We start from the raw sequence: 8,510 nt of genomic DNA, 5'->3' as shown, positions 1-8,510 counted from the left end.
GCAAACTCACTTGAGAAATTTACTGGTGCTTGCTGCTTGAGGAATATACATGACGAATCTGTTTGGCGAACTGACACAGGCTGCTCGGCCCAATTTTTTTAGTGAAGTATGCCTGCTGGACCGCATCGCTGCAGCCAGAAAGAAGTCGAAGCGTCAATGATTAGTAGTATGGGACATATTGAAGATATCGAAATTCCCCCGGTGGAGGGTCAGAAATCATCAAGTGAAAAAAGTATATGCAAGGCTTGTGGTGCTTTCTTTATGAATGTTTGCGATTGGATTGGAGCAAACTTAATTTGCCTGCAAGGTTCTCTTTTATGTACCGACGAAGCGAATAGTTATCCGTTTGTATAATTGAATAACGCTGGATCGAGACATGGTGAGACAGAAGGTGCTTGAATTTTCCTTTTGTATACAGGAAATCTAAGCTGCGGTGTAGTAGCTCGAGAATACTTTAGCCATTCCAGTTGGCGCTGTAAAAAAACATGCTTTATGGTTTTAATTCGAAGTTGTAGTGAACTGATGGGTTTCGCGAACATAGCGTGCCTCGCCATACGGACAGTCGATTGCTACCGTTACGTGATCAGGGTTGTGCAATATTGTCGATAAAGGCTACTGAGGGCCACTATGAAACATTCCATCACTTTCAATTGAGTGGCTCTCGATCTTAACAACGAAACTTTTCTCTCAGGTGATTGCTACTATGGTGTTTGTGAATTAACTATGTAAATACTCTACATGACGCGCCGTCGTGTTAGCAGCCATGAGCAATTCGTTTTTTTGGAGGCCTGTTTCAGAGGGGGATGAAAGGTGCAGAAAACTTTTTCATAAGAAATGCGCGCCTAACTATTTTTTACGCATTAATGAATGGCCATATTTGAATAGAACAACACACCAGAGTAATAGGAATCATGATGAGAGCTTCGCTGGGCAGTGTCTTTCTAAAATCAGATAACAAGTTGACGCCAATTACCAAATTTTTCTTCCACGTAAAATGCAATGCCTCTCATAGCTAAATCCTAAAGGAATGTTAAATGTTTAGCGAAGCATCATACACAACTTCGCGCGTTGAATTTGCAGATATTCTTTTTTTAGTCAAAATTTACCGATAGACACGGCGCATATATGCATTGCAAAACCTAGTAGACCCCTTTAACGCTACTTAGCTTGCGATATCCAAGCCACAAAGTTTCTCAACTCACACGCTTTTGAAGAAGAAACTGTGGTTAAGGTATGGCAGCTGAAAGAAGCCGACGTATTCTTCAATACGTACGGCTCGAGCCACCCATACCCCAAGCATACACGAAGGGAACGAGCGCGCGCGGCAGCCGAGCGAGCCGGAGCGAGCGGCGTCCTGGCCGTGACGTCACTCGCGAGAGGGCGCCACTCCTAATTCTCGGGGCTAATACCGTTTGTTGTTTCATTGCGTGATTTTTTCAGAGGACTAAACCGTTAACCCATACGCCAGTAAAGTGTGGTGTCTGAGCCTTTCTTGCAGCCGGAACAGGAGGAGAGGGTGGCGGGAGAAGACGAAGGCTGTGAAATTCTTCCCGAGCTATCTATCCACCACAGCATCTAAACCTTCAGATGCCAAAGCTCTCTCGCTATAGCACGTTTCTATAGGCCCGACTATTCGCTTACACCCGCAGCGATGTTACGAAGGCAGGTCCTGGGAAGACAGCGAAATCCTATCTTGCGTGAGTGCGTGTGCGTGCGTGTGTTGCATGCGTACTATTGGCGAACCGGCCGTGGCGGCTTAGTGGCTATGACGTTGTGCTGTTAAGGACCCCTGGTGGCGAGATCAAACAATAGCCGTGGCGACCGCATTTCAAAGGGGGTGGTGTGCCAAAAACGCCCCTGCATTCCGTGCACGTTAAAAGAACCCAAAGTCGGCAAAATTATTCCGCAGTCACCCACTACGGTGTTGCTCGTAATCGCATCGCAGGTTTGTCGCCGAAAAAGTCCAGATTTCTTTCGTTCTTTTTGTTACGGTTGACGACGAAGAGCAAGACGAGAATGAGGTGAAGGTAAGAGCCGACGTTTCGACAAGCGCCAACTACCGACCACAAGAAAGAGAGAGAACGAGAGATAAGATAAAAAGAAACCACTTGGACGAAAACCCAAGGAAAGCTGTTTGCCTTTCAAGAACCCGCATTTAGTGGAACATGAGGCTATAACATGACGGAACGGCGCGAGTGGCGGATTTATTTTCTAGTAGAATCAGTCGCGTACGACTCGACGAAAGCACAACCCACGATTCGACAAACACACGCACACACGTGTCTTGTTTCTTTTTTGTGCTCTTGTCGACTGCGAGCACTGAATCGTACAAGAGGCTTGGTGAGCCAGGAAAAAGAAACATGGGCAATATACTTGTGGCAACGCGGACTGCAGTTCTCGCAGTACCTCACAAAAAAATTATGGGGTTTTACCTGCCAAACCTCCTGGGTAAGTGCACGGTAAGAAACCACCTGGGTTTCTTTACCGTGCACCTAAATCTAAGCACACGGATGTTTTCGCATATTTCGCCCACATAGAAATGCGGCCGCCATTTCTGGGATTCGATCCCGCGACCTCGTGCTCAGCAGCCCAACACCATAGCCACTGAGCAACCACGGCGGGTCGCAGTACCTCACAGTGCTCAGCGCACTGCGAGGTACCGGCTCAAGGATGCGTAGCGAAATATATTGCTGTTTCTGTTAAGTTTCTGCGCTTACGAAATGGCTAACATTATGGGTTCCTGTTTCTTTTGCTTTGAGCAGTTCTTGGGGAAAAAAATGGGGCAAACAAGTTCTTCTTTCTGTTCTTTTTTTTTTCTTGCAAAAGCACCTTTCTCGTTATGTTTGAACAAGTTTGTGCGCCTTTACCGTGACGTTCCCATTTCGGATGAATGACCCCGTTTGCCCGACACGTCCGACAAACAGAAAGGCCTTGTTGAAACAGGGGGCGCTTGGAGTCATTAGACACGCCTGATACAATCGAAACGCGCTCGGCGTTTTGGCGGCCTTTCGATCAAATTCTATTTACTTTCTTCTTCGCCGGTGCAGTTGTCTACACAAGTTCGCGAAACGTGTTATGTTTACGCTCCCCACGGACGACGATTCGAATTCTTTCACTTAACTCGTGATTTCATAGTTGGAAGAAACCGGAACCATGCCCTAATATAACGTAACGCAATGTAACCATTCCCTCAACATATTAAGAACTTCGCTTGCACAGAAACGAGTTCCCAAAAACTGGCTCATGGCCAAAATTGTGCCGACCCACAAATCTGGAGACCGACAAAAAGTCGAAAACTACCGTCCAATAACTTTGACTTCTGTTTGCTGTAAGCTTTTATAATACCTTATATCTCAGTCTATGTATACATATCTTGAAGACACGAAAACACTCCTTCCCAATCAGCACCGTTTTCGACAAAATCTCTCTCCAACAAACCAACTTCTAAAAGCTATCAACGACTTTACACGTACTTTTAGTAACAAAAGCCAGATTGATGCGAAATTCCTGGATTTTTCAAAAGCCTTTAACAAGGTTCGCACCCTAATTACTACAAAATTAGTGTACTGTGGCATAAACCATCACATCGTACAATGGATAATCGCGTACCTGACAATATGAACACAATATGCGGAAGTAAATGGTTACAAATCTGATCAATTACAAGTTACTTCAGGAGAGAGAGAGAGAGAAATAACGTTTATTTGCACCCGCAAAAAGAGCCCCGAGGAGGCAAGAGTCTTCCTGTCTCCTCGGCTTACTCCTCCCCTTTCAGCTGGCTGATGCTCCTTGGAGCTCAGCGGTGTCCGGGGCCATGCGGATGACTTCTCTTTGGTCATCTTCCTTCGAGCTGGTCATTAAAGTCTCCCAGGATTCTCTATCCCTATCTGGTTTATTGTATCTAGGACATGTCCATAGTATGTGGATCATGTCCGCCTTTGCCCCGCAGTGTTTGCAACGCATGGCCTCAATGCTGTCGTGCCATCTCTTCAGAATGTAGGGGTTGCAGATCACCCCCGCTTGGAGTTGCCTCCATGTTATCTCTTCTTGCTTACTTAGTTTCTTATGCGCCTCTGGCAGTGTTTTCCTTCCCATTCTATAATAATCGAGAATTTCGCTGTAAGTGTTTATACCTTCCTCTTTTTGTAGGGGCTCCCTGGCTGTAGAGGCTGCATTGGTGGACCGGTAAATAAGCTCTCGGGCCAATGCATGCGCTTTCTCATTGCCGGGCAAGCCTTCGTGGGCAGGAGTCCATATAAGGTTCACTAATTCTTCTGGAATTGGTCCTTTCTCGAATATGTTGAGCGCCTCTTTGGAGATTCTCCCTGCGGTATAATTCCTGATAGCTGTTTTGGAATCTGACACTATGATTTTCACCCCTTTTTGAGCCAAAGCTAGGGCTATGGCCACCTCCTCTGCAACCTCCACACTGTTTTGCGGGGTACTGCAGCTCTTTGAGTTCTCACCGTTAGCCTGTGTCGTCACTGAGACAAAACCTGGTCTGCTTTCATATTCTGCTGCATCCGTGTAGAACACCCCTTGCTGTTTATCTAGTGATTTTTGTAACGCTTTAACCCTGTCATTCCTCCTGTCCTGGTGGTGACTGGGATGCATATTCTTCGGGAGTGGTGGTATGCGTATCCTGTCTCTGATTTGGGACGGGATGGCTCCCGTGTTTTTTACTTTGTTGTTAGTTTTGTATCCTAGTTTCGCTAGAATTCTCAGACCACCTCTGCTTCGCATTAGTCTCTGTTGCTGGGAGACTAGTGTCGCTTCGATCAACTCTTCTAGGGTGTTTGAAATGCCCATGTTTAGTATCCTCTGCGTAGATGTGCATGGTGGCAGGTTTAGGGCTGTTTTAACTCCTTTCCTAATAAGGATTTCTATTTTGTTTTTCTCGGCCCTTGTTAGTTTAAGGTAAGGTGTTGCGTATGTGATCTTGCTGATCGCGAATGACTGTATTATCCTTAATAGGTTAGCCTCCCTCATGCCTGCCTTCTTGTTGGCGATTCTTCGGAGGAGTCGGCATGTTTGGCTTACGCTCATTTTAAGCTTTCTAATCGTTTCCGTATTTCTTTCATTGTCCTGACTGTGCATGCCTAGCACACGTATAGCTTTTACGTTTGGAATCGCGTCCCCATTAACAGCGAGTTTTATCCCGTGGTTAGGGATTTTCTTTCGCATGTTCTGTGGAATGATGAAGAGAGCCTCCGACTTCGTAGCTGAACATGTAAGTCCGGCTTTTTCTAAGTGCTCTTCAATTATATTGATGGCCTTTTGCAGCGTTTCTTCTATGTGGGCGTCACTGCCTCTATTTATCCATAGGGTGATGTCGTCCGCATAGATCGTATGTTCTAGCCCCTGTACGTCCTTAAGTTTGTGCGGGAGTCCAATCATTACTATGTTAAAGAGAGTGGGAGAGAGCACAGAGCCCTGCGGTGTCCCCTTATTACTGAGCACTATCCCTTTCTCCTCCTTACCCCCTAGACTGACCGTTACTGTTCTGTCAGTCAGAAAGTCCGTTATATACTCGTATGTACGTCTCCTTGCGTTTAGGCTATTCAATTGTTCTAAGATTGCCCTGTGGTCTACGTTGTCAAATGCTTTGGCCACGTCTAAGCCAACGATGGCTTTGGTGTCCTTCGTTTTGTGGTCGATAATTTGCTCTTTAAGCTGTAGCATGACATCGCACGCAGATAGGTGTGCTCTGAAGCCTATCATTGTGTCAGGGTATATGTCTTGGTCTTCCAAGTATCTGCTTCAGGAGCCCCGCAAGGCTCTGTCATAGGTCCAATATTATTTTTTATCTATACAGGCAACCACCCTTCGCCTGTTACAGACGAATACATACCCCTCCCTCACACGCTATCACACTATATACCCCGACATCTACCCGAGCCAGACGGGCAAGGTCTGTAAAACTGAACCGGCAACACTCCACCACATGCTGTGGGAGTGCAAACACCAATACCAAGACCTTAATCCCGTGACCCTCTCGTCGAGATGGCACGCCGCCCTGCGCAGCTCCCACCTCGACGACCAACTCTGGGCGACCCAGCAGGCCTACGAAGCGGCGAAGAGGCAAGACCTCGACGTCCCATCGTGGGAGGCCTAGGCCCAGCCGACAAAACTGCTGGTGCTTATTAAAGTTCACTCTATATATATATATATATATATATATATATATATATATATATATATATATATATATATATATATATATATGATATTACACGTACCATTGATGTAAACACAATGGTGCGACTTTTTGCACACGAATGCCTAATTTATAAAGTTATAAACAACACAAATGACCAGAAAGCGCCTAATGACACTCTTGCAGTCGTCGGTGATTGGTGCGATACTTGGAAAATCGAGATAAATCAATCCAATTTTGTTGCTCTATGTGTGGTAAATAGGAGTAAAGACGTACTCATTTACAATTGTACTATAGGCTCTACCCCTTTCTCTACAGTTCATGCAATGAAGTACTTATGTGTAACTGTATCAATCAATTTAATATGGAAGATATATATCGAAAACATTTGCTCAGCAGCGGAAAAAGGTTGTGGCATCTACGATGGAAATTGAAGCTCGCTACCACAAACTCAGAGCGTTCTTAACGTATGTACGGCCAACATTGGAATCTGCAAACATTATGTGGGACCCCTCCGAGATTGGGCTGATCGAAATGCTACAGAAAGGGCAGAGGAGGACCGCTTGATGCATTCTTTCAAAATACTCCTCGACAGAGTCAGTAAACGAAATGTTACGTCAATTAGAACTTGGCTGCTTACTCACTGCTACCGACATGGTAGCAGTCAAATGGCAGAGAGATCACCCCGGAAGGGCGGTTTATGTCAGATTGAATCCGACGACCAGAGTGAACTTTTATTACCAGCAATTGCTTTCTTTCCTAGGCATCCTAGTTTCGTGTTTTTTGTGCGTAAATAAAAAAAAATTCCCCTTGGGATAGGCGTATCGATATCGTTGCCGACGTAGCGGAGCAGCTACAGCCACGTTACAGCTACCTTGCTGGGCTACGCAACACAGGAATTACAATCAATGACTGTAAAACTGGTCAACGAAATGCCGCCTACGGCTCTTTGATGCTGCGCCTACTGAGAAACGAAACACAATATAATTATCTTCAACACTCTCATTTGAGCAATGGAGACTCACGAACGTGAAACTTCTTTGGACGAGTAGCCTTCGCTATCGCACAACAGTTCAGTTCACGCGCGTTTCCAAAGCAGACGGAGAGCAGACGACAAAGAAGAAATATGGAGGCGGAAGAGAAGGATAGTGCGCTCGACTTGCTACGGCGATCGGGAGAAAAAGAAGCGGGTCTTCTGGCGGTTGCGTAATAACAATATCGCCCGGGCACCACACGCTCCGCCGGCGCCGTTGCGGTCAAACCACGAAGACATCTCTCTTCCGCCGCACCAATCCCCTCGTACACCAGACGGCGCTGTCGTCTGCTAGCCTGTCGTCTGCTAGAAAGGGGGGCCCAGCGCCCCCTTTTCGTCGTGAACCCTCGCACTAAGCAGTGCTAGGAGAAGGGATGGGGGAGAGTAACGGTAACTTACGTTCTACGCGTTCGCCGCATGCCCGTTTGCTTTCTTTTTCTCGTTCCTCCCGAATTCCCCTCTTTTGCCATCACAAGAGGGAACGGTGGGATACGGATAGAGGGCGCTGCGGGTCTTTCCTTCCTTCCTGTTTATCGACGCTTATGTCCACCCTGCGCCCTCTTTCCACCCCGAGCGCCATATTTTCCCGGATTGCGCGCGCTATTGTTCCGAGGACAACGCGGATAAGAGGGTTAGTGTTGCGCATGAGTCGGAGCGTAGCGGGCTTTTCCTTTCGCAAATGGAGCGGACGCCGGAATATAACGGTGAAGAGCTTGGCCTCGGAATGGTTACTTTTGTTCTCATGTGGTTAATGTTTTTTTTACCACGGAGGAAGCGTGCCGCTTAACGTTGCCGTTATTGATTTCACGTTACACGCAACTTGAGCTGTTACCGGTAACGCTTCTTCCAATATCACCTAGAGGAACCTCTACGCCATCACCCAGAGGAGTTTTTTAATAAGAACTAGGCTACCAAATGAAAGGGCCGAATAAAGGTGGTTCAGTTTTCTTGAACGTTGTCTTTCCTGAAACGCAGCTATATACGGCTGCACAAATGCAGATTTCCTATAAAGAAGGTTCTTTGCAAGTCTTGGTTCAGCAAAAGTACGTAGGTTTTTCGATACTCTTTACTTACACATCACAAATAAGTGAAGAAACCCAGAACACATGCTTGAAGTCGAGGCACAGTGATTGCAGACCTTGTCGCATGTCCTTCAACTTCAACGACGACCCGGTTACGTTGACGTTTACTATAGCTGTGCATCTTACTAAGGTACGAGCGACTTGTTTTTATTAAAAATAGAAAAGCGTATTGTTACGTAAGAGTGCCCTAATTAAATAGAAATCTAACGCACGTGCTGTAATTAAACGATTCATGAAA

Source organism: Dermacentor albipictus, chromosome 7, assembly GCF_038994185.2.
Source record: "Dermacentor albipictus isolate Rhodes 1998 colony chromosome 7, USDA_Dalb.pri_finalv2, whole genome shotgun sequence".
Classification (NCBI taxonomy): domain Eukaryota; kingdom Metazoa; phylum Arthropoda; class Arachnida; order Ixodida; family Ixodidae; genus Dermacentor; species Dermacentor albipictus.
Note: the sequence above shows the minus strand (reverse complement) of the source record.